The sequence below is a fragment of the Pararge aegeria genome, chromosome Z (genome assembly GCF_905163445.1).
Source record: "Pararge aegeria chromosome Z, ilParAegt1.1, whole genome shotgun sequence".
Classification (NCBI taxonomy): Eukaryota; Metazoa; Arthropoda; class Insecta; order Lepidoptera; family Nymphalidae; genus Pararge; species Pararge aegeria.
Window position 1 is genome coordinate 7,285,837 of NC_053208.1, and position 26,642 is coordinate 7,312,478.

At 37.6% G+C, this 26,642-nt stretch overlaps 1 protein-coding gene across 4 annotated transcripts in view; it reads right to left on the reverse strand.

The window, feature by feature from the left end:
• LOC120636058 overlaps positions 1-26,642 on the reverse strand; it is a 129,799-nt gene that overhangs the window by 54,465 nt on the left and 48,692 nt on the right. For 3 of the 4 annotated variants that reach the window (XR_005659336.1, XR_005659335.1, XR_005659334.1), the window contains exons 1-3: positions 13,991-14,706; positions 13,505-13,664; positions 12,821-13,046 (exon numbers count right to left, since the gene is read on the reverse strand). The gene's annotated coding sequence lies outside the window, so the exon portion shown is untranslated. Of the gene's footprint in view, positions 1-3,197; positions 3,359-12,820; positions 13,047-13,504; positions 13,665-13,990 lie in introns of those variants that run through there. The other variant, XM_039907329.1, reaches the window with a different exon arrangement.

The window sequence follows — 26,642 nt, forward strand, 5'->3', positions numbered from 1 at the left end:
AATACGAAATACTGCAAATGAAAGGACTGAAGAAGAACAAGAAATTGCACGTGAACAGCGCCGCGATAGTATGGCTCGACTTCGTGCTTCTCAATCACGAGAGCAAAGTGAAGCAGCCCGTGAAACAGCTCGGTTGGCAATGCAGAATCGTCGAGCGAACAACAGAGGTCAACAAATAGATAATTTGCGACGCAGAACAAGATATTTATCAAGTGCTGATTTGAATCGAGCAGCGTTTCAATACGATTGCAGCAATGATTACAGCTTGCATCCTAGCGTTTGCATTGGGCAAATGGACGTAGTTTGCGAGTATTGTGGTGCATTAAAGTTTTCCGGAGAAACGCCTGGATTATGCTGCCTTAATGGTAAAGTGAAATTGCCATTGTTGACTCCGCCACCTGAGCCATTGTATTCATTGCTTTGTGGCGAAACACAAGAATCACGCCACTTTCTTGCAAATACTCAAAAATACAATGGTTGTTTCCAGATGACGTCATTTGGGGCAGATATTATCGAAGAACGGGGATTTAATCCGACATTTAAGGTATTTATTTTTGTACTTATATAGAATGTAGTTAAAGAATAACTTACTTTATAACTGACTTAACTGAATTGCAGTATTCAACGTTGCAATGTGTCTTGAACGATTTAGAAATAAGTGGCGAATATGGAACAATCCAACTGTTGTCGACAACGAAATCCATTCTTTTCACTTTCGTTGTGACAGTTCGACCGTTGTCATCTGGTGATCGACGCCGATACAGCGGATAACCATCATTGCCAGTGACAGTCTCCGCCGTTAATTTCCGTGGATATCGTTTAGAGCACTTTCCATCGACCATGCAAGGTGATTGGGGATTGATGGCACCACACGGTCCATGAATCATATTAGTAGTAACAACATCATGTAGGTCTGGATCGACTTCATAATCAGGAATCTCAGCACATATGATATCATCTATTTGGTCAGGCTGAATTCTTTCCACTAACCAAATAAGAATGTGTGCGTGCGGCAGGCCTCGCTTTTGCCATTCGATTGAATACATCCAGCATCGAGTATCTCCAAAGACGCGTTGTTTAACAATAAAGTTCATCAGGGACCGAATTTTTTGCCTGAATATACGTGCTGTGATGTCGTGTCTATCACTTGATGTTTGTCCGGGAAGCAGCAATTGAGTAATTTCTATCCATTTTGGATTACAGGTAAAAGTAATAAAGAGATCGGGCCGACCGTAATGACGAACATATGTCATTGCATCTTGTGCATATTCATGCATATGACGTGGACTACCAATGTATGTCGCCGGCAGAATAGTTAATCGACCAATATTAGCTGCATTTCCTTCAGTATTAACTGCATCACGTAAATGGATGTACTCCTCAGAACGCAGTTTGGCTTGGTTCAACCTAATGAATGTTAAACGTTCCGTTTCTATTTTTACATACATGTCAACGCAATACTGCTGAAACAATCGACGAAACCGCAGCAAATAGTTGTCAGCATTTTGACGAATCATCAAACGATATGCGTAATAATTCATTGAGCTAACTTTCTTTGTAGTTTCTTCACCTGAAATTAAAAATTTGATAATTAACCATTTCAAAGGCAAATTTTAAAGGCAAACAATACAGACATTAACCAATTTTTTAATAAGCATTATTTTAAATCAGTGTCTTTCACAAATAAATGAAATAAATTATGATACTGATACTCACCATTCAATGGATTTTTCATTTTAATATTAAAATAATATCCATCTTCTCCTTGCCAAAACATCAGCGGGTATTGCAATGTGTCATATGATCGATGAGTTTCAGATATTTGTTGCAGTTGCCCAGTATCGCGACGTGTAAGCACAATATCGCGTTTTTCCAATTGTTCACCAACAATCAGGATGGCAACTTCGTCTACTGTTGGAGCATTAAATGTCCTTTCGTGTGTTCCAGATGGTCGTTTATCTGCTTTGATAACAACTTTATAGTCATCACTTGGCATGCGCTCTAAAGCACTCTTAAACAACCTGACCAACGCATGATGTTCATGAAGCAGACACTGCAAGTCTTGAAGAATTGCTCGCTTCATTCCTGCATTGATCTCTAGGCGTCGATCAAGTTGTTCTTCCATGTTGCCCATGGGATTATTATGCGATATTATCATTTATGCGACTATTATTCAACTATGGTAGAAAACTTGTTATCTATTTGTTTATTTTTATTTACTGTTAATAAGAAACATAATTTACATAATGGAATAAAGAACCAAAAATTTTAGAGGTGATAGTAGCTAGATAGATAAAAGCACTACTTGAACCATTGAAAATACATCAAAAATCCTTAAACTGGATGTCCCCAAACAACCAACCCGGTTCCACAATAATCCTGAACTTTGAAATCGTTTGCTAGGCAAAAACTGAAACTAAAGCCAAAAATAATGAAAAGGCTGTCTGTACCTAGCGTTCATTCAGTTCATGTTCAGTTCATTTTATGGCAGTACCATGAGTTTCTGAAAGTATTAGATTTATGGGATTATTTAACGAATTTAAAATTGTACCCGGAAAAATTTGTTGACTAATAGTTTGTGGCATAATTATGTTAATTTAACTTACGTGAAAGTCATACTTTTGATTGAAATAAGATCAGTTATTATTTTAATGTTACCTTTAAATATATAGGTTAAAGGCCTTCATCCTAGAAATTAAAGGTTGAGAAGTGTGTTAGAAAATCCTAAATAGAAAAACTCACGAGTCAGTAGACAGGGTACAATAAAACCACAGGTAAGATATAAGATATATCTTACCTGTGGTTTCCTGAAAATGGGACCACATGGGAACTTGGGAGGTATACAATTTCGAACAAAACAAAAGCAATTTCCAAGGTTACTTAATGACGAATTCTGAGGTTAGAAACCTAAAAAGAAAAATAATTAAAATTTAAAGAGGAAATAAGAACAACTAGTAAATAGTAATATGTGTGCTAGGCTTGGTAATTAGCAGTGTATATGATAATGCCGCAGGCGATTCGTCATTTAAAAATACTAGACCTAATTCGGATATGACTTTTTTGACTATTATTTTCTCATCGCTTCTAATCAGTAATGAGGAAGCGACTCACGAAGGATGTTTCGCTATGGAAAAAGTAGGATGTATGCCTTTGTATAAAAGTGTACGTGTAAGTTAATTATTAGTGTATATACATACCTTCAATGAAGATAGCGGGCGCAAGGTAGTCCTGCGTAGTAATCGCACCCAGCCACGGATCGACCGAACCGTGAACGTACGCCACGCGACCCGATCGGCGGGTATGTTTAAACCACTGAACACTTTGTTAGTCCACTCAACACGAGTTCACAAACACAGTAGTAAAACCTGTAACAAAGAAAAAATTATATTAAAAATTGTTCAATGTACCTACGAGTATATCCTTGTTCAAGTTTCAGGTGGCACCCAAAAGATATGGTTGTATAATTTAAGCTCATTTATGCGATTATTATTCAACTTTGGTTAAAAACTTGTTATTGATTTTTTTTATCATTATTCGCTGTGAATGAGAAACACTATTTACAAGATGGAATAATTCCAAAATAAAAAGTGTGAGTATGATGAAATAATAAATGTAAACCAACATGCCGAGCCAATAAATATGGTTTAATACAAGGCACTGTCCAAGGCCATTAATATTATCATAAAATCAGAGCCCTATAGACTTAATTTATTCAACGAAAACTACTCTCGGAAATGTCATATAAACGAGCTATGTTTTACAGCTAGGTATATTTGTCTATGTACTACTTAAATAAACTAAAACGACTGTCACTCTAATGCTTGTCTCTCCGTACTTCGTTATGGTCTCAAAATTTGGGAAATTCAATGTTATTTGGTGATGGGTATTTTTAGTCTAAAAAAATGCCTCAGCTATCCTAGGCATAGCACTCTTTGAATCGTGTAAATCCGCATTTATAAATCGCTAGGAGCTACGCCACGTTTATATACTTATATAAGAAATTTCAAAGGTTTTTTTATAATTCAATATGCATATTTTAAAATCCTAACGTAACATAATACATATCGAAGGACATAATTTATTTGAGTTCCCATTTGGAACCTCTAAGGAATTTTCACACAAGTGCATCAAACCACAGTATTTAGCAAAAACAGTTACACAATTGCAATAAAAACCGAAATAAACCTCGATTCAATCTCAAAACACTTTCAAGAAAAAGTTTTTTAAAAGAAAGGGTTGCAAGGGAAAAAAATATATATTTTAAATTATCTTAAGTAAACAAAATTATTATTTTATCTTTTGTATGATTTAGATTTGAATTATTTGCTTATTAATAGTATATATTAATTTACATAGTAGTAATATTTTTCTAATTAATAGTTTGTAGTTTTTGCGCGCCAGGAAAAGGCAATACACTTCTTTGACATTTAAAATAACATGTAAACCGCTTGTATATAAGGTATAAAGAACTTTTCTTTTAACTTTTATTCCACTACAAATTAGCTCTTAACTGCAATCTCTCCTGATGGTAAGTGATGTTGCATGCAGACTAAGATGGTAGCGGGCTAATCTGCGAGCTAGGTGGGCAGTTTTAATTAACCCCATGCTCCTGATCGGTTTCTACGCGACATCGTACCGGAACGCTAAATTGCTTAGCGGTATTTGTCGGTAGGATGGTAGGTATTCTATTCTAAGGGTTTTTAAATAATAATGCATAAAAAAGTTGTAACATATATTTTATTTCACTATAAAGTACATTTTAATGTGTTAATGGTATTTAATTTTGTTTAAATTATATAAGAATAATTCTTAATTAATTAGTATAATATTTAATCATTTATTGTTCTTTTTATATAATCTTATATTAGCATGACCGATGCATAAACCTTTCCATTTTATGCAAGTATGTTGAAACTTCAGCAGGTGGCACTTGGTCATGAACAGCTAGAGAAAGAAAACTGTAGAGAAAGTTAGAGGAAGCCATTCGGTTGGCAACAAACGGCCGATGGGGTTGCCGCGGCAGTTTGAAAAAGGAAAATTAAATATTTCAACTAATAATTGTTATAAATAAAGTGAACTTGGTAAAAAATCAAACCTCATCTGCATAAAGCCTATTAGTATTATGTTGAAAATAGGGATGATTTTTCTTTCATTCTTTATCAATATATAGACCAAACAGTTCACTTATTTTCGACAGCGATATTTCAATTATTATAACGACACATTCGCAAGAAATACACAATTTTACATTACAAGACTGCGTTATGTAATACCGAATTAAGCGACGCAATTGAAAAAAGTAAAGAATGCAGTTCGATGCAGCCAATATTATACTTAAAAATCATTCTTGTCGCCTTATAATAACAGGTTACATATTCTTAGAAACCTTATAACAAGGAGGTCAAGCGACGACTAAAAACTTGTAAAAACCTGTGCTTACATTCAAATTATAAGCCAAACACAAGCAAATTGTAGGTTCAAATTCCTTTTAATTCTTTTGTTAAGCTGTTTTTAAAACGAAGATTAAATTTTGTCACCTAGCATATCGTTAAGTTTGTCTTACTTAGCCTGTGGTCCTGTGGTTTACTTCTCCGGATCGTTATTGGCTAAATACCTAGTTACCGTTAAATCGAACTAGGGCTTTCGAATACCAGATTTTTTTCAAAGAGATACTGGGACCCACCCAGTGGCGTGCATGTCGTAGTTACATAAAAACAGTGCTTACCCTCAAGGCCTCTCAGGCTGTGGTAGACTTACAATTTGAGGTTTTGAAACATATTAAACATTTAAAAGAAAACTATGAGAGCGCCATCTAGCCTATCTATATTAAAACCGGACACGCTATGTAAGCGCAATCGCCGATAAGTTCCGTGTCATAGGCGAACTAATATTTAGTTTATACTTTAATTTTGAATTGTAAACGGTATCTCTAAATAATAAAATGATACTTGAGAATTAACATAAAACTCATAATTAGCTGGGGTCACGATTAAATCCATTGCCAGGCAAACCCTTTATTCGTCGCACGAATTAATGCGCCTTCTGCATAGATGCTAATGAATGCATACGTTGTAACAAGTGTACGCGAGCAAGTGCTGGTGTGTAACGATATATTCGTATGCGTGTGTTACACTATTTTGCTACTTTCTATGTGTGCCATTTTTCTAAAAGAGTGTTGCTTGTGTTTCAAAATCTTAGAAGCAATGATACGGAAATTAGATATGTAAACACAATTAATTTGATTTGTTTGTTATTGTTTTAACCGGCAAGAATTATTTTTACTAATTATAAATTTTATCGATAAATATCAATACCTTGAACACTGACGTAATAAGAAATGGACGTCGACCCACATACAAAATTGAAGAAAAAAGTGTTCAGAGTTAACCCTGTCATGAAATTTAATTACTGTAAAACATTTCAATTTGAACCATATATACTATATATTTGAACCATAATAGCTTTACTGGTAATTTTTGTAAATATCTATCACTTTATGGCCTTTTGGATTTTCCCGGAGGTAATCTGTATAACTAAAACAGTCTGTTTTTAATGTAAAAGTAACAGCTTTTTACATACATACGGACGAATTTGCCTGTATTCGTAAAGCGTCATAGAGAAAAAGTGGAGCATGAAACTCCATCTTTTAAATCTCATGTTACCAACATATTATTAGAAATATTATTTTATGTACTTATGACACATATTTTATACCATTGATCAATTTATTACCGAATTATAAACACAAACTTAAAAGGTATTTAAAAAACGGCGGCATTTTTAAGATCAAAGTATTCTTCTCGCGACCGAGCTATAATGTAGGACACGTGTACGATCTCGGAGAAAACTGATATAAATTAAACATACCATTCCATACAAATAGAAGAACAAAATAAGATAACTATAAAAAAAAAAAAATTATAAATTTGTTCCAAATCGTTCGATCGCTCATAGAAATCCAGCCGAATATAGAGAATAGTTGGTCTCTTTATGTCTACGCAGTGCAACGTATAAGAAAAGGACAGAGATGCTATTTATGTTCATTTTGATTAGTTCCGTGATGGGTTTTGTGATTTAATGCAAATTTAAATAAATTACTGTATTTCTAAGCAAAACAATAGTTAAAAAATATAAAACAATCGTTTACTTCCAGGAAAAAAATACGCCATCATCTTTTCATAATTAAGTAGAGCAATTTGGTACGTGTAATCTGTTAGTCGAACAAATGAAGACTGGCGGGAATTTCATACCGTCTTTGCGTTTACATACCCTATTAGTTAGGACGGTTTTGAACGCTCTTCCGAAGTCCATTTCTTATTACGTCATTGACCTTGAAGGTCTTTAGAAATTTATAAATAGCTAATTTGTTAAAGTAGTATATTAAAATCATCAAATTATTTATGTAAAATAAATAATTAACGTTTGCCAGGTGCCATTGGCAACTGATAAAATAATATTTCTTTTATTTATTGTTCAAATAATCGCGATCGGATGTCGACTAAGTGTCGGCGGCGACGCGACGGGCGATAAGCGTCTTCTTCACGGTTCCTGAGTATGTGAGAGAGGGACAGGAAGGTTTGGAAGGATATATGTATCATGTTATCATGTGTGCGTGTATGACCATATTAAAAAATTAAATGGCGTAAACACAGATTGATTTTTCGTTCACTGTACCGGTACGGTTGTTTGTAAATACAGTCACAGTGTAAGAAAGTGCTTATATTTGGCGTGTGGATGGTTCAGTGTGATTGAAAAAGGTTAGTAAGGTAGGTAAGTTTAGAGAAAATTCATAACTAATCTTTTTATTGATATTATTCGCAAAGTGTACTTACAACGCGCGGCTCATAAAAAAGCTCTGGCAGACTCACGTGAACAGACAGTTTTATTCACACAATTTACCTTAATTACTTATATTATTAGTACAAACAAAGTTATATAAAGTGAATGTAATAGCCGAATTGGCAGGCATTAGGCAAATGTAAAAACTGATTTACTGCTCTGGTTGGTCGTCTGAGAGCTTACTATACCTAATGGACATAGGAGATTTGATCTACGAAATACCTAACGGGTATAACAAAAAATTTTTGAGTAGGTGCTTACTCACAAAATAAAATTAAACAGTTACATCAAAATATTATTTTAAGAACCTTTGTTTTTTTTAATGCATACCCGATATTATTCGATCACGATAAACCCCTGCACGCCATGCCGGGGCCCCGGGATCACTTTATTGAAAAAAGAAAAAAAAAAATCTACTGAAATAGAAAGTCAACAAGCTTTTTATGAAGAAAATAGTACATTAAAAATTATTTTAAATGACACTTGTAAAATATACAAGCGGTGAAATTATGAAATTGCCGACTTATTTATTATATATTTTATAGATTTAAACAAAGTAATATTAACACCCATTATCCGTAAATAACTGCCTTAGAAACGGAAGTTCACCTATACCTTTAAAATAGATCTCTGGAGATCTAAATCTGAAAAAAGTATTTTGTACGTCCGTCTCGTAAAAACATATTGTTTCTAACTGCACTTTCTCGTACAGTATGAGGTCTTGCTTTATAATGGTAAAGATAGATTGACGAGTGGGGATTATTTCACTGCCAGTTTCATTTGCCATCATTGTTCGAAGTTCGACTCAGTAAATGTCTACTGCTGCTTCACCAGGCCTGAGAAAACTATTGTGAATAACACGGCCAAAGTTGCGGCGTTTAATTTAGTGCTGATACCACGGTATTTCTTACTCACTGTTATCGTAAATTATTCACCTTTCATCACATATACATAACTTCGTAAATAATTCAATTCGATCCAATACTCCTTCATATCTGTACCGATTCAACAAGCCAACAAAAGTGCGGGTACTAAGATGACTGATGAACATTTTTGTGAATAATATAAATAAAGACTTACTATATAAAGATAAACACCCAGACACAAAAAACAAAATGTTCACACAAACATTTTTCCAGTTGTGGGAATCGAACCCACAGCCTTGGACTCAGAAAGCTGGGTCGCTGCTCACTGCGCCAATCGGCCGAGTTTAACAAGCATTAATTCTTTCTACACATCAGGAACCCATTTTTTATACTGTTGACTCCATATTATCGACAGGGTGACGTTAAACCATGCCGCTAATTCCAGGGACGGATTGGCTTCCACCAACTCCTTCAATTCAGCATTATTCAACTGTGGGTTTTGCCACGAACCATTCTTCAAGTCGAAGTTTCCATTAAATTAAATTAAAGCCTTTTAATTAAAACGCACAGTGCGTTCATTGGCAGTCTCCTTATTAAGCGTTGATATAGGGAGCCTATTTTGCTGCTTAAGTTCCGTATTCAAAAATGAATCTGATTTTCGAAGTATCCATCTTTCACGTCTAAGCTTAATAAAAATAAACAATTAAAGTCAAAAATCGTATGTTATCTTAAAGGTATCATGTAAAAAAAGTTTCACTCAAAATTCGAAGTATCTATTACTAAAACAAAGGCAATTTCATGATTTAACCGATATTACTATTTCACTGTAAGTAAATAATAATTTATTACAATAAAGAAAGAGAGGAAGAAAGAAAAAAGAAAATACATTTATTCAAGCGTTACAAACAGCACATCTTATGCATAATTATACGTTAATATAGCAACAGAATGTCTTTAAGTGTCTGAACAAGTTATTTGGTCAGTCATAAATTCAACAAAGGTATCAATAATGAGTCTTTTTATGATTACCTAGAAGTTTTAGGTATGATATTTTGGTAAAAAAAACTAAATTAAACATTACTTATATATAAAACGTAAAGAGCGATTAGACATACACATAACGCACAGAAAAAAAAAGAAATATATTAAACATCAGTCATAAATCATTCTTCGCAAACAAGCTAAAGAAATTAATATCATTATTTATAAATTATATAGTAAGTCATACATTAGATCAAAGTTAATAGAAAAAAAAATAAGCAAGGGACTGAGTATGTCACTCTACTACTGTTATAGTGATTCTATAACAGTTAAAACAGGGTAATCCCGGTTTTGAAAACGGAGCGAAATATTCTAGGATTCCCGGTACTGGCCAATACCGGTATTGCGGTATTGGAAGCTGCCAACCATTTTTTTATCAATTTCGTCGCTTAATTCGATATTACATAACGCAATCAAAGTATATTTTAAATCGTCTACTTCTTTAAATGCATCAATAATATAGAGAAACATTCGCAATTAATATGCATGCAGTTTTTCTTAGATTACTCTTAACTTTATGTTTTGAAAAGTATTAATAAAACTTCTGTCTGTCTACTTCAAATTCATCATTATATAAAAATACATTCGCAATAAATACATGGAGTTATTTTAGCCTATTACCTTTCTTTATTTTTAGAAGAGTATTAACAATTATATCCTGTTTGTCAACTACAAATACCTTAATAATATAAAGGGGTATAAGGGGGAGACACTAGTACCAATCAGCCTCCTTAATTGCTAACCTTACCTGCCCGTGGAGCACTCTGCCATCTAACCGACGAAGCTCTGACGACCGACCAGTGGCTATATAACCACTTCGAATTTGCTAGATTGAACGAAGGGCACGGGCCGATATTGGGCAGCAGCGATGCCAGTGCCATAAGCCTATCCCTGCGTTGACCAACCAGCTTGGTCCAGGCAATTCATTGTATTCAAGGAGACAAGAAAGCCACAGCCCCTCTTCCCCCAGCCCTGCTATTTCTGGCTATAGTAGCTGTTATGGTAACGGCGAGAAAAAGGGTACCAAGAATATCCGGATCAGATTCCGCTGCCAACCCCGACGACTAGACCTGGCAACAACACACATTTAGGACCGATGGGAAGTTAGTTGAGCTGAAAGAAGTAGTTACTTACGCTGCAGTATTATAGGCTTATCTGAAATCCGTAGAGAGTGGAAGGAGACGACTACCGGGAGAGCGAACAACAATCCCACGGATTTGTCGGATTCATCATCCACAAAACCTTCCGTCAACAACACGGTTCGGTTCGAGCCGACAGTGTATCGAGCAGTGTAGTGTGCCTTAATGTCAGAATCGCCAAACGCCAAATTTCTGAAGGTTATATAGGGTCAACACACGACGGCATTGTATTAGGATATTTCGTAAACCATACATGCCTCAAAAATCTACTACAGTATTGGGATAGGGGATTTAAAAGCAAGGCTGGACAAGCAAGGTGGTGAAGAGCTGAGAAAGTGGCAACTTGGCTTTAGACAACAGAACCATCGGGGCCAAATGCTGGCCGACTTTAAGCAGCCACACAGGATATGGGTGAGGACCGATGGTTCGACGTGAAGTGAGATCGACTTTATCATGTCGATCTTTTGCCTACAAATTAACACCTAATGATTCGCTACTTGAGTTTACAAAATTAACTATGATTAACAATCATGTCATAGAACTCAAATAAAGAATGTCAGTGTTATTGTCATGTCAGTATCAGGAGATTGGTAACAAATAACAATGACATTCTTTATTTGAATTCTATGACAAATCACATGGTGTACACCTATGATTGTGCTAACATGCTTATATTCGAACATATTAAAACATTAAAATAACCTTTTAATATATTCGGACATATTATTTTTAATCACGTGAATACATAAAAACTTGTAAGTCAAGGAAGAGCTCAACACAGATACTTGTACCTAATTAATAAGTTAAAAAATCATTTATATCACATGTCGAAAAAAATTCAAAATCATAAAATTAAAGAGCTATGATTGTGAGATCTCAATAATTCATCTTTACAAACACACAGTAGTAGTCGCGTCAATATGTTTTATAGACATATCTAATATCAAATCCCAGCATCAATTGAATGTGAGTATATTGAGGTTTCGGCACAGTCAGTGACGCACGTTCTTGTTGTAAGTGATCCACTTTTCACCACCAGTAATCAATCTCTTTAAAAACGATTCTTTTTCATAGCGTTTTAATGAAGAATACACGATTAAATAATGAGTACACGATTAAATAATGAGTACACGATTAAATATAGAGTACACGATTCACCACAAGCGAGTATCAAATATTGTGCTATTTTGTGTACTCAGATTTTGTGATCAATTCCCAGTTCTTCAGCTATGTCGAAATAAAATGGCGTCCATGTTATACGTCACGGGGTGACCACATCGAGGTGCATCTTTGTCAACATAATTCCCGGATTTAAAACGTCACAAATGTGACGCTGCATTTTTTTCTTATTTTACAGACTTCCTTAAAGGGAGGTTATCAAGTCGGTTTTTTGTTATGTATGTGCGGACATAACTCCGACATTTGTTGCATTTTTTTTTTTTTAGTTTGTAGGGCAATCGAAAAATATTTTAATATGCATTGTTTACGCAATCATACGCAGACGTATTCAGTTCATCGGGATACACCCAAATTTTCCGTCAAAGTTGCAGTTGCAAAAGTAATTATTCTAATATTTTTTAGAATCACTCATTTTAACAGAAATAAATTTTATTTTTTATTTTTTTATGTAACCTTTTTAAGACGTCCGAACAGCCAAACACAAATAATACAACTCTATACATATTACATTGCGAAAAAGACCTTTTCCCTACCCGGTACTTATCAAATTTCCCGATGTAGATCGTTTTAATTTGTATAACATCCACTTACCCATTATAACATTAGCATCAGCAAGTGGATCAACTAACTTCTAAAATGTATTCTCCAAGAATAACTCAAAGTCTAAATACATAGCTTTTTTCCACTGAGAGGTGTATGATGATGCTAATGCTTCATCATATGTTTGTGGCTTCTCAGACATGCTGGCATACATACCTTATTTATAACCGCCATGTCTCGTCGACGGTGCACCCCGTGTGCTGCGCATCGGTCAGCAGCTGACAGTCACAGACTCCTCTGTGCTAGCCGCCGCTTCCCCTCCAACTAGCGCATCCGATGCGAGCAGCCCGTTGCACCTTTGGTTCCTCAGCAGAGGACTCAGCATCAGCAGAGGTCTGCTCTACCGCACTGTTGTCGCAGCAGTAGTCGCCAGACTCAGCAACTGGTAATTCATTTGAAAACTCATAAGATTTTTATAAAACTAGAATTTTGTTAAGTTTGTTTAGAATAATTTAATAGTCAAAAGTATGATCTTCCAGTAAATTTTTAAAATGATTCTTCATTTTGTGTTACAATCAGACCTCGCCAGGAAACTGACCTGCTAACGCCACAGTAGGGCTTCTATTTTAGAAATAAATGACCGTTATAAAAGCATCACCCCAAATACGGTTACAGAGACCTGCCTGTACCAACATGCATTCAGGTTTCTCCAGCATATTTCTATTAAGGCGCTCTGCAGCGTCATTCTGCTGAGAATAATGCGGTGGTGAGGTGTTCACTTCTTCTCTAGGAAACACTTATAACTGCTTGTACAAGTCTCAACACTATCGTCAGAACGCAGGAATAAATATACACAACTTTTACGAGAAAAATCACCAGTAAGGGTGAGTAGGTAAGTACCTGGCATTTCCCCAGCTGGAGTCTCTCATAGGGTCACACACGTCACAGTGCATGAGTTCCAAGGGCCGGCTTGCACTTCTCTTATATCCTTTTGGATAAGCCAGGCCGAAGGCTTCCCTTCCAGACAGGCGACACATTTATTCAAGTCTTCTTTGTCATCCTGAAATTCAACGTTATGAGCTGCACACTCCCTAAGTGTATAAATATCTTTAAAACAAAGATGCCCTAACCGTATATACCATAAATCAGCATTTATATTATTATTAAATTATAGCAAGAACACCATCCATTCAATATGAATTTGTACCCTTATACAGATTAGGAGACTTAACAGGCTTTTCTTCTATACTGCAACTGTCATACACAACACACCCATCCACATTCAAGATCCACTGTCACATAATTTAACCACAGAAAGCAAAATTACGGACAACTGCGGAACATGCAAAACTTGTTTAAGGTTTTATTAAAGCCATTAATGCTTACACGCATGTTTCCAATAGCAGAGCTCTCCAGTTTAGTCAGCACAAGTAATCGTCACTTTATTGGTTTTTGAATAAAAAGATCCAGTATGTGCTTTACTATACTCTTCTTGAATAATGCGAGCAGAAATTATCTCTGAATATAATGCATTGTTTCTCGATGATTTCTCGAAGGGTACTTATGGGTTATCGAATTCTTTTCTGCAATCTTCATCTTCAATGACCGCAAGTTATTGTACGAGGTAAAACTGTTTCAATATATCTGGTCGTATTATCATACTGGGCGAGTTCTACCCAATAGAGTGGAAAAAGTAGACGCACCAGTCTTAATTACTACTTTCGCCGTATGAATTCAGATTTGAAGGATTCAGTTAGAAACCATTTTTAAAAGATATTAGTAGTTTTTTCTATCTAGAAAGTTTTATGCATCTTTTTTACGCTGTAAAAACTTCATTTGTAATAGTTTGAGTTCTTTCAGTCTTCACGCCTTTTGCTGTTGAAAATTGCATTTTAATTATAGCCTTGCGTTATTATGGCTTTAGAATTCGGTATAAGGCGGGAACATCCCAGCCTTGTCGGGTCATTAGCCATCGGCTAACAATATACCGATACAAGATAAATTGTTAACCGATGTTTCCAGGGTGCACCGGCCCGAATGCTTTACTTCCCCTCGGACGGATCAAAAGGGACCCACAACATTCAGACACACGTGGAGGTTACCCGACCTAGCACCCCAAAAGTTTTAACCTCGCCTAACGAGGCACAGAGCTCGAATGTTTACGATTGAGTAACAAGGTCCGATTTTGATTAATATTTGAACCTATTGTAAACATGTGAATAGGGTGATCATCAATATGTCAAACTGCTTAAAATTTATTTAACTTATGTAAAAAGCTTAAGCAGTTTCGCCGAACCGTACCGTAAAAAATTTAAAAGCCTGCTTACATTTAATAATTACATATTACCAACACTAACATGAGGTTGCCAAACAAGAACACTTAACCCAAGCCAAGAAAATAAAGCAAAAGTAGTACCAACATGGAGTGAAATGTATTAGAGATAAGACTCATTGATAAACTCTTTTAAAAACACAAAGCAAAGAAAGACTAAAAGATGTTTTTTTCCTAAAACAGGAAAATTGTATTAGGCTTGCGAGTACAAAGGGCAGAAAATTAAAAATGAAGCATTACTACACGAAACTTGCGTCCTAAACGTATAAAAGTTAAAAAAGGAGGTCAATGACTCGATAAAAAGATGAAATTAAGTACTACGGAGGAAAATTCTATTCTCCAGTGTTCTATGCTTACGGGCAGCTTATAAAGAAAGCATAAAAGACATAATGAAATAAATAAATGGGTATCCTCTAGCAGACGACAGACACAAAAGACTTCAGCACATTTCTGTAAATATAGGCAGCAAGAATTGACTAACTTAGGCCGGGTCAAATATAAGCTGTAACTATTTTGTGCTGCAGTGGGTTCGAGCCGAAATGGAAGAAAAAAAAGATTCGTTTTCATGGTTTTATTCATACCAGAACACAATGCGGCCGAATCTAATATGTATAACAAATTGTTTTTTAAATTTTCTCCCTTATTTTTTTTCAAACACGTCACTTTTCAGATAAATGCGTATAAAGAATACCAGACACACACTCACATTTACTTTAATCGTGTTATCGAGAATTTGGTATGAACTGGCTAATTATGTTCAAGTATTTAATTGATAAAAATTCGTATTTTAATTCAGTTTTAATACACAAAATAAACGTCTGTAGTTGACCATAGGTCCGGAGAGAGCGGAAGATTATAAGATGGGAGGATTAAATCAAATATCGGTTGGGAGCTCTATAGACTAGAGTCGCAACGGACAGAGTCCAATGGTGTTAGCTTGAGAAGGACAAGAAACGCTATCATCTCAAGCTAAATGATACGCTAATGAAGCAAAGGTGGTCAAAAACATTAATCTTTAAACTTAAACATAATGTCCCTTATATGGAATTCACCCTAAATTAAATTTTAGAAAACCAAGCTTGATAAAACAATTACAAAGAACAAAATCAACAAAATAAAATTCTAGAGACGTTTATAAAAGTGATTTTTGAAAATTTTAATAGAATTCGCTTAGCGTTACAAACTGGTACTTACCTATATGTCTCGCGCGGAGTTCTCGCCAGACCTGCAGATCATTGCGGAGGGTACCCGATGTCTCAAAAGGTGTGCAGATACTTTGACAGTGCGTCTGTAAATTATTTTCACGCCATGCGAGACATCTTCGACTAATCTTGATCACGATTTTCTTGGCAGGCGCGCAGCAATGCAACATACAAAAGATTACTAAAGAAAAGGGGGTCGGCTGGTGATTTCTGTTACGTGTGATTTTGAGGAAATCACACCAATAACGGGCGGCAACCACGAGAAGGATAATCACAAGCCTTGCCTTAGGGATCTACACGACTTGCGCTCTCCCCTAAGACCATTCGCCAAACCTCCCACTGAGCCTAGTGGGAGGAATAGGGGTGAGCCTAGACAACATATTCGCATCGTTGAAATTGAGCTAGAAGCACCCCCGCCCAGGGATGGACAAAAAAGGATAAGGAAGGGAAGTGAAATAGAGGTGTACCTAGTCCGCAAACTCACTTTTTAATGCTGTAATAGGCACACCTCTGCTAAGGGTTTAAAAAATAAAACAATTAGTAAAATTTAAATAATTTAATATCATAAGTTTATTGTTCGCTAAGCATACCTGGGATTTAATTAATAAAACATATTTGATTTTATAAAACTTTATTGTGTAGCATTAGATTAGATTAGCCGCTGTTTTAGAGTATCTGTTTAAAGTGGTTTCTTGGTTGAATGGTATTTTGATTAGAACGAGGCTCATAAAGAAGCTTAAATCTTAATAATAACAGCCGGGATATGCTCTCCTTCGGACAATGTTTATTTTTTCTACTTAGTAGAATAAGTAAGTTACAATATTGTAACTGTGTAACCGTCCATAGGACGATGAAAAAAAAAACAGGGCCGTCCATGGGACGATGAAAAAACAAGGCCGTCCATAGGACGATGAAAAAACAGGGCCGTCCAAGGGACGAATAAAAAACAGGGCCGTCCAAGGGACGATGAAAAAAAAAACAAGGCCGTCCATAGGACGATGAAAAAAAAAAACAGGGCCGTCCATGGGATGATGAAAAAACAAGGCCGTCCATAGGACGATGAAAAAACAAGGCCGTCCATGGGAAGATGAAAAAACAGGGCCGTCCAAGGGACGATGAAAAAACAAGGCCGTCCATAGGACGATGGAAAAACAAGGCCGTCCATAGGACGATGAAAAAACAGGGCCGTCCATGGGACGATGAAAAAACAAGGCCGTCCATGGGACGATGAAAAAAATAGGCCGTCCATAGGACGATGGAAAAACAAGGCCGTCCATAGGACTGTACGGGAGCTATCGTGATATGCTCGACCGTAACAATAGGAAGGTCTTCCTCCGAGCGGGTGAACGTGCTCGGGGACCGAGGTCCGAACATTCATTTTTGGAAGTTGTATATATAGGCATTCTTCGTGAACACTTCGCTAGCGCGATGTAGGATTTAAGTAGCGCCATCTAGTTATGTAATGTGGAAACCGCCACAGTATTCCCCTCCAAGACTGGAAGTGTTGCTTGCTGTAGTATGCCTCTGTCACCAATCGTGTGCGTACGTTGCGTGCGTCGAGAGCGTTGAGAGCGTTGCGTGCGTTACGTGCGTTGAGACCGTTGCGTGCGTTGAGACCGTTGAGCGTTACGTGCGTTGAGCGTTGCGTGCGTTGAGACCGTTGCGTGCGTTGAGACCGTTAAGCGTTACGTGCGTTGAGCGATGTGTGCGTTGAGACCGTTGCGTGCGTTGAGCGACGATGAAAAAACAGGGCCGTCCATGGGACGATGAAAAAACAAGGCCGTCCATGGGACGATGAAAAAACAGGGCCGTCCATAGGACAATGAAAAAACAGGGCCGTCCATGGGACGATGAAAAAACAGGGCCGTCCAAGGGACGATGAAAAAACAAGGCCGTCCATAGGACGATGGAAAAACAGGGCCGTCCAAGGGACGATGAAAAAACAGGGCCGTCCATAGGACAATGAAAAAACAGGGTCGTCCATGGGACGATGAAAATACAGGGCCGTCCATAGGACAATGAAAAAACAGGGCCGTCCATGGGACGATGAAAAAACAGGGCCGTCCAAGGGACGATAAAAAAACAGGGCCGTCCATGGGACGATGAAAAAACAGGGCCGTCCATGGGACGATGAAAAAACAAGGCCGTCCATAGGACGATGGAAAAACAGGGCCGTCCAAGGGACGATGAAAAAAAAAACAGGGCCGTCCAAGGGACGATGAAAAAACAGGGCCGTCCATGGGACGATGAAAAAACAAGGCCGTCCATGGGACGATGAAAAAACAGGGCCGTCCATAGGACAATGAAAAAACAGGACAATGAAACACATTTAGAATTCGGTATAAGGCGGGAACATCCCAGCCTTGTCGGGTCATTAGCCATCGGCTAACAATATACCGATACAAGATAAATTGTTAACCGATGTTTCCAGGGTGCACCGGCCCGAATGCTTTACTTCCCCTCGGACGGATCAAAAGCGACCCACAACATTCAGACACACGTGGAGGTTACCCGACCTAGCACCCCAAAAGTTTTAACCTCGCCTAACGAGGCACAGAGCTCGAACGTTTACGATTGAGTAACAAGGTCCGATTTTGATTAATATTTGAACCTATTGTAAACATGTGAATAGGGTGATCATCAATATGTCAAACTGCTTAAAATTTATTTAACTTATGTAAAAAGCTAAAGCAGTTTCGCCGAACCGTACCGTAAAAAATTTAAAAGCCTGCTTACATTTAATAATTACATATTACCAACACTAACATGAGGTTGCCAAACAAGAACACTTAACCCAAGCCAAGAAAATAAAGCAAAAGTAGTACCAACATGGAGTGAAATGTATTAGAGATAAGACTCATTGATAAACTCTTTTAAAAACACAAAGCAAAGAAAGACTAAAAGATGTTTTTTTCCTAAAACAGGAAAATTGTATTAGGCTTGCGAGTACAAAGGGCAGAAAATTAAAAATGAAGCATTACTACACGAAACTTGCGTCCTAAACGTATAAAAGTTAAAAAAGGAGGTCAATGACTCGATAGAAAGATGAAATTAAGTACTACGGAGGAAAATTCTATTCTCCAGTGTTCTATGCTTACGGGCAGCTTATAAAGAAAGCATAAAAGACATAATGAAATAAATAAATGGGTATCCTCTAGCAGACGACAGACACAAAAGACTTCAGCACATTTCTGTAAATATAGGCAGCAAGAATTGACTAACTTAGGCCGGGTCAAATATAAGCTGTAACTATTTTGTGCTGCAGTGGGTTCGAGCCGAAATGGAAGAAAAAAAAGATTCGTTTTCATGGTTTTATTCATACCAGAACACAATGCGGCCGAATCTAATATGTATAACAAATTGTTTTTTAAATTTTCTCCCTTATTTTTTTTCAAACACGTCACTTTTCAGATAAATGCGTATAAAGAATACCAGACACACACTCACATTTACTTTAATCGTGTTATCGAGAATTTGGTATGAACTGGCTAATTATGTTCAAGTATTTAATTGATAAAAATTCGTATTTTAATTCAGTTTTAATACACAAAATAAACGTCTGTAGTTGACCATAGGTCCGGAGAGAGCGGAAGATTATAAGATGGGAGGATTAAATCAAATATCGGTTGGGAGCTCTATAGACTAGAGTCGCAACGGACAGAGTCCAATGGTGTTAGCTTGAGAAGGACAAGAAACGCTATCATCTCAAGCTAAATGATACGCTAATGAAGCAAAGGTGGTCAAAAACATTAATCTTTAAACTTAAACATAATGTCCCTTATATGGAATTCACCCTAAATTAAATTTTAGAAAACCAAGCTTGATAAAACAATTACAAAGAACAAAATCAACAAAATAAAATTCTAGAGACGTTTATAAAAGTGATTTTCGCAAATTTTAATAGAATTCGCTCAGCGTTACAAACTGGTACTTACCTATGTCTCGCGCGGAGTTCTCGCCAGACCTGCAGATCATTGCGGAGGGTACCCGATGTCTCAAAAGGCGTGCAGATACTTTGACAGTGCGTCTGTAAATTATTTTCACGCCATGCGAGACATCTTCGACTAATCTTGATCACGATTTTCTTGGCAGGCGCGCAGCAATGCAACATACAAAAGATTACTAAAGAAAAGGGGGTCGGCTGGTGATTTCTGTTACGTGTGATTTTGAGGAAATCACACCAATAACGGGCGGCAACCACGAGAAGGATAATCACAAGCCTTGCCTTAGGGATCTACACGACTTGCGCTCTCCCCTAAGACCATTCGCCAAACCTCCCACTGAGCCTAGTGGGAGGAATAGGGGTGAGCCTAGACAACATATTCGCATCGTTGAAATTGAGCTAGAAGCACCCCCGCCCAGGGATGGACAAAAAAGGATAAGGAAGGGAAGTGAAATAGAGGTGTACCTAGTCCGCAAACTCACTTTTTAATGCTGTAATAGGCACACCTCTGCTAAGGGTTTAAAAAATAAAACAATTAGTAAAATTTAAATAATTTAATATCATAAGTTTATTGTTCGCTAAGCATACCTGGGATTTAATTAATAAAACATATTTGATTTTATAAAACTTTATTGTGTAGCATTAGATTAGATTAGCCGCTGTTTTAGAGTATCTGTTTAAAGTGGTTTCTTGGTTGAATGGTATTTTGATTAGAACGAGGCTCATAAAGAAGCTTAAATCTTAATAATAACAGCCGGGATATGCTCTCCTTCGGACAATGTTTATTTTTTCTACTTAGTAGAATAAGTAAGTTACAATATTGTAACTGTGTAACCGTCCATAGGACGATGAAAAAAAAAACAGGGCCGTCCATGGGACGATGAAAAAACAAGGCCGTCCATAGGACGATGAAAAAACAGGGCCGTCCAAGGGACGAATAAAAAACAGGGCCGTCCAAGGGACGATGAAAAAAAAAACAAGGCCGTCCATAGGACGATGAAAAAAAAAAACAGGGCCGTCCATGGGATGATGAAAAAACAAGGCCGTCCATAGGACGATGAAAAAACAAGGCCGTCCATGGGAAGATGAAAAAACAGGGCCGTCCAAGGGACGATGAAAAAACAAGGCCGTCCATAGGACGATGGAAAAACAAGGCCGTCCATAGGACGATGAAAAAACAGGGCCGTCCATGGGACGATGAAAAAACAAGGCCGTCCATGGGACGATGAAAAAAATAGGCCGTCCATAGGACGATGGAAAAACAAGGCCGTCCATAGGACTGTACGGGAGCTATCGTAATATGCTCGACCGTAACAATAGGAAGGTCTTCCTCCGAGCGGGTGAACGTGCTCGGGGACCGAGGTCCGAACATTCATTTTTGGAAGTTGTATATATAGGCATTCTTCGTGAACACTTCGCTAGCGCGATGTAGGATTTAAGTAGCGCCATCTAGTTATGTAATGTGGAAACCGCCACAGTATTCCCCTCCAAGACTGGAAGTCGTACCATTGAAGCAGTGTTGCTTGCTGTAGTATGCCTCTGTCACCAATCGTGTGCGTACGTTGCGTGCGTCGAGAGCGTTGAGAGCGTTGCGTGCGTTACGTGCGTTGAGACCGTTGCGTTCGTTGAGACCGTTTAGCGTTACGTGCGTTGAGACCGTTGCGTGCGTTGAGACCGTTGAGCGTTACGTGCGTTGAGCGTTGCGTGCGTTGAGACCGTTGCGTGCGTTGAGACCGTTAAGCGTTACGTGCGTTGAGCGATGCGTGCGTTGAGACCGTTGCGTGCGTTGAGCGACGATGAAAAAACAGGGCCGTCCATGGGACGATGAAAAAACAAGGCCGTCCATGGGACGATGAAAAAACAGGGCCGTCCATAGGACAATGAAAAAACAGGGCCGTCCATGGGACGATGAAAAAACAGGGCCGTCCAAGGGACGATGAAAAAACAAGGCCGTCCATAGGACGATGGAAAAACAGGGCCGTCCAAGGGACGATGAAAAAACAGGGCCGTCCATAGGACAATGAAAAAACAGGGTCGTCCATGGGACGATGAAAATACAGGGCCGTCCATAGGACAATGAAAAAACAGGGCCGTCCATGGGACGATGAAAAAACAGGGCCGTCCAAGGGACGATAAAAAAACAGGGCCGTCCATGGGACGATGAAAAAACAGGGCCGTCCATGGGACGATGAAAAAACAAGGCCGTCCATAGGACGATGGAAAAACAGGGCCGTCCAAGGGACGATGAAAAAAAAAACAGGGCCGTCCAAGGGACGATGAAAAAACAGGGCCGTCCATGGGACGATGAAAAAACAAGGCCGTCCATGGGACGATGAAAAAACAGGGCCGTCCATAGGACAATGAAAAAACAGGACAATGAAACACATTTAGAATTCGGTATAAGGCGGGAACATCCCAGCCTTGTCGGGTCATTAGCCATCGGCTAACAATATACCGATACAAGATAAATTGTTAACCGATGTTTCCAGGGTGCACCGGCCCGAATGCTTTACTTCCCCTCGGACGGATCAAAAGCGACCCACAACATTCAGACACACGTGGAGGTTACCCGACCTAGCACCCCAAAAGTTTTAACCTCGCCTAACGAGGCACAGAGCTCGAACGTTTACGATTGAGTAACAAGGTCCGATTTTGATTATATTTGAACCTATTGTAAACATGTGAATAGGGTGATCATCAATATGTCAAACTGCTTAAAATTTATTTAACTTATGTAAAAAGCTTAAGCAGTTTCGCCGAACCGTACCGTAAAAAATTTAAAAGCCTGCTTACATTTAATAATTACATATTACCAACACTAACATGAGGTTGCCAAACAAGAACACTTAACCCAAGCCAAGAAAATAAAGCAAAAGTAGTACCAACATGGAGTGAAATGTATTAGAGATAAGACTCATTGATAAACTCTTTTAAAAACACAAAGCAAAGAAAGACTAAAAGATGTTTTTTTCCTAAAACAGGAAAATTGTATTAGGCTTGCGAGTACAAAGGGCAGAAAATTAAAAATGAAGCATTACTACACGAAACTTGCGTCCTAAACGTATAAAAGTTAAAAAAGGAGGTCAATGACTCGATAGAAAGATGAAATTAAGTACTACGGAGGAAAATTCTATTCTCCAGTGTTCTATGCTTACGGGCAGCTTATAAAGAAAGCATAAAAGACATAATGAAATAAATAAATGGGTATCCTCTAGCAGACGACAGACACAAAAGACTTCAGCACATTTCTGTAAATATAGGCAGCAAGAATTGACTAACTTAGGCCGGGTCAAATATAAGCTGTAACTATTTTGTGCTGCAGTGGGTTCGAGCCGAAATGGAAGAAAAAAAAGATTCGTTTTCATGGTTTTATTCATACCAGAACACAATGCGGCCGAATCTAATATGTATAACAAATTGTTTTTTAAATTTTCTCCCTTATTTTTTTTCAAACACGTCACTTTTCAGATAAATGCGTATAAAGAATACCAGACACACACTCACATTTACTTTAATCGTGTTATCGAGAATTTGGTATGAACTGGCTAATTATGTTCAAGTATTTAATTGATAAAAATTCGTATTTTAATTCAGTTTTAATACACAAAATAAACGTCTGTAGTTGACCATAGGTCCGGAGAGAGCGGAAGATTATAAGATGGGAGGATTAAATCAAATATCGGTTGGGAGCTCTATAGACTAGAGTCGCAACGGACAGAGTCCAATGGTGTTAGCTTGAGAAGGACAAGAAACGCTATCATCTCAAGCTAAATGATACGCTAATGAAGCAAAGGTGGTCAAAAACATTAATCTTTAAACTTAAACATAATGTCCCTTATATGGAATTCACCCTAAATTAAATTTTAGAAAACCAAGCTTGATAAAACAATTACAAAGAACAAAATCAACAAAATAAAATTCTAGAGACGTTTATAAAAGTGATTTTCGCAAATTTTAATAGAATTCGCTCAGCGTTACAAACTGGTACTTACCTATGTCTCGCGCGGAGTTCTCGCCAGACCTGCAGATCATTGCGGAGGGTACCCGATGTCTCAAAAGGCGTGCAGATACTTTGACAGTGCGTCTGTAAATTATTTTCACGCCATGCGAGACATCTTCGACTAATCTTGATCACGATTTTCTTGGCAGGCGCGCAGCAATGCAACATACAAAAGATTACTAAAGAAAAGGGGGTCGGCTGGTGATTTCTGTTACGTGTGATTTTGAGGAAATCACACCAATAACGGGCGGCAACCACGAGAAGGATAATCACAAGCCTTGCCTTAGGGATCTACACGACTTGCGCTCTCCCCTAAGACCATTCGCCAAACCTCCCACTGAGCCTAGTGGGAGGAATAGGGGTGAGCCTAGACAACATATTCGCATCGTTGAAATTGAGCTAGAAGCACCCCCGCCCAGGGATGGACAAAAAAGGATAAGGAAGGGAAGTGAAATAGAGGTGTACCTAGTCCGCAAACTCACTTTTTAATGCTGTAATAGGCACACCTCTGCCAAGGGTTTAAAAAATAAAACAATTAGTAAAATTTAAATAATTTAATATCATAAGTTGATTGTTCGCTAAGCATACCTGGGATTTAATTAATAAAACATATTTGATTTTATAAAACTTTATTGTGTAGCATTCAAAAATAAGTCTGAAAATCTAAATCCGAATAATCCTTGTTACCTTAATTACCTTACGCCGTACCTTAAGCCGTAGTTACCTTAATACAGCGGCGTCCTTCTAAGGGCCTCTTAGGCCCTTAGAAGGAGGCCGCTGTTTTAGAATATCTGTTTAAAGTGGTTTCTTGGTTGAATGGTATTTTGATTAGAACGAGGCTCCTGTGCAGACCACCGGATCGGCCACCTCAAAAACTGTGAACAGAACTCTTGTAAGACACTCCCTCACCTGTACGGAAAAAAAGTTGGGGAAGAGTTATCATCATAAGCTGCTGGTTCTACGTTAACCTCTGAGCCTCCTGCGATACTGCGAACAGAAATTTGGTAAGACACGCTCGATAGCCCGATTGAAAAGAAATTTTATGTCATATTTTCCATATTTAGTTTTCTTATCGAAGGTACCAAAAACGTGTCTAGTCTTCTTGGAGACAAATAAGGGAGTTAATTGCCTCCAAAAAGGCTGAATACGTTTTAATCTGACTGGAACTTCTTCGCATATTAAGGATCAGGAACAAAAATACATCGCCTATCGCTATAATAATACGGATACAATGATGATTGAATAGTATAACTAACAAAATGTACTCGTTGAAAAAAGTGTCACAAAGGTTACCAACAACACTAACACTGGGGAAAATAAATTAGGACTAAGAAATGTTTATATCGAACAAGGTTAAGTTTCATATATTTTCTTTATTTAATTGCAAGGAGCGATACTTAAATTAATTTGTATATATAATGATATTATAAGTTTTAAGTAGCGCTACTTGATGATTTTTTGTAATAACCAAAACAGCAAAAAAAAAACAATTAGTTAAAAGTTTTAAATAAAACGCCGACCTTCTTCTAAGAATCACCAGTTTCGCAGACCTCTTTAAAGTGGTTTCTTGGTTGAATGTTTACTTGATTAGAACGAGGCTCCTGCGCTGATCTCTCGGCCACCGCTAATACTGTGAACTAAACTCTGGTTAAACACAAGCTTGCCCGTACGGAAGAAAAGTTAGTTGTTTATTATCATCGTCAGCCGATTTATGTAATAATCTTGGGGACAGACCCGTCTCAGAGGAGAACCATGCTGCATAGGGTTTCATCCAGTACCTAACGACGTTTAAAAAATCCAATACCTAACATCTTTTCTTCCGACCGAGAGCAAATTAAACTGCCTTTTTTAAGACATCGTTTTTTTCTTCTTGAGTCTCTTACATGATCATCATCAACACCTTACCGGCCCACTCCAGGGCACGAATCTCCTTCAAAAATGAGAAGGGCTTAGGCCATAGTCCACCGCGCTTGCTAAGTGCGTATTGGTAGACTTCAAACGCCCTTGAAAACATTATAGAGAACTCTGAGGAGTTTTTTTCAGTTAATCTTAAAAATATGTTAAGGTTTAATAAACAACGGTGCAATCGTAACGCTCGGTGCAACGGCGCACATGATGGGTCACTTCATCTGCGCACGCGCTGACGACGCGACATAGCACCGGCTGAAAGAAGTAATTTCAAGTAAAACATTTCGAAGCACCATTACTTAATTGACGAACCATGAACTTTGCTTCGGCGTTCCAACTATGCACCCCAATGATCTATAATGACTTTCCGTTGTCCTTGACTTCAAAATTATTTATTATCTATTGAAATCAAGAGCGCTTCACCTTAGAATGCATCATCACATCAGCTGTGATTGCAGCCAAGCGCCAGACTGTATACATCTGTCAAAAAATTAATCAACATTAAATGATCGCTACATGTTTAATATAAAGACAATTCACACATCGCCACCTAGCCCCAAAGTAAGCTTACTTTGGGGCTAAGTGGCTTGTGTTAGTGATACTAAGATGACTGATGAATATTTTTTTTACGAATAATATACTTAAAATAATAT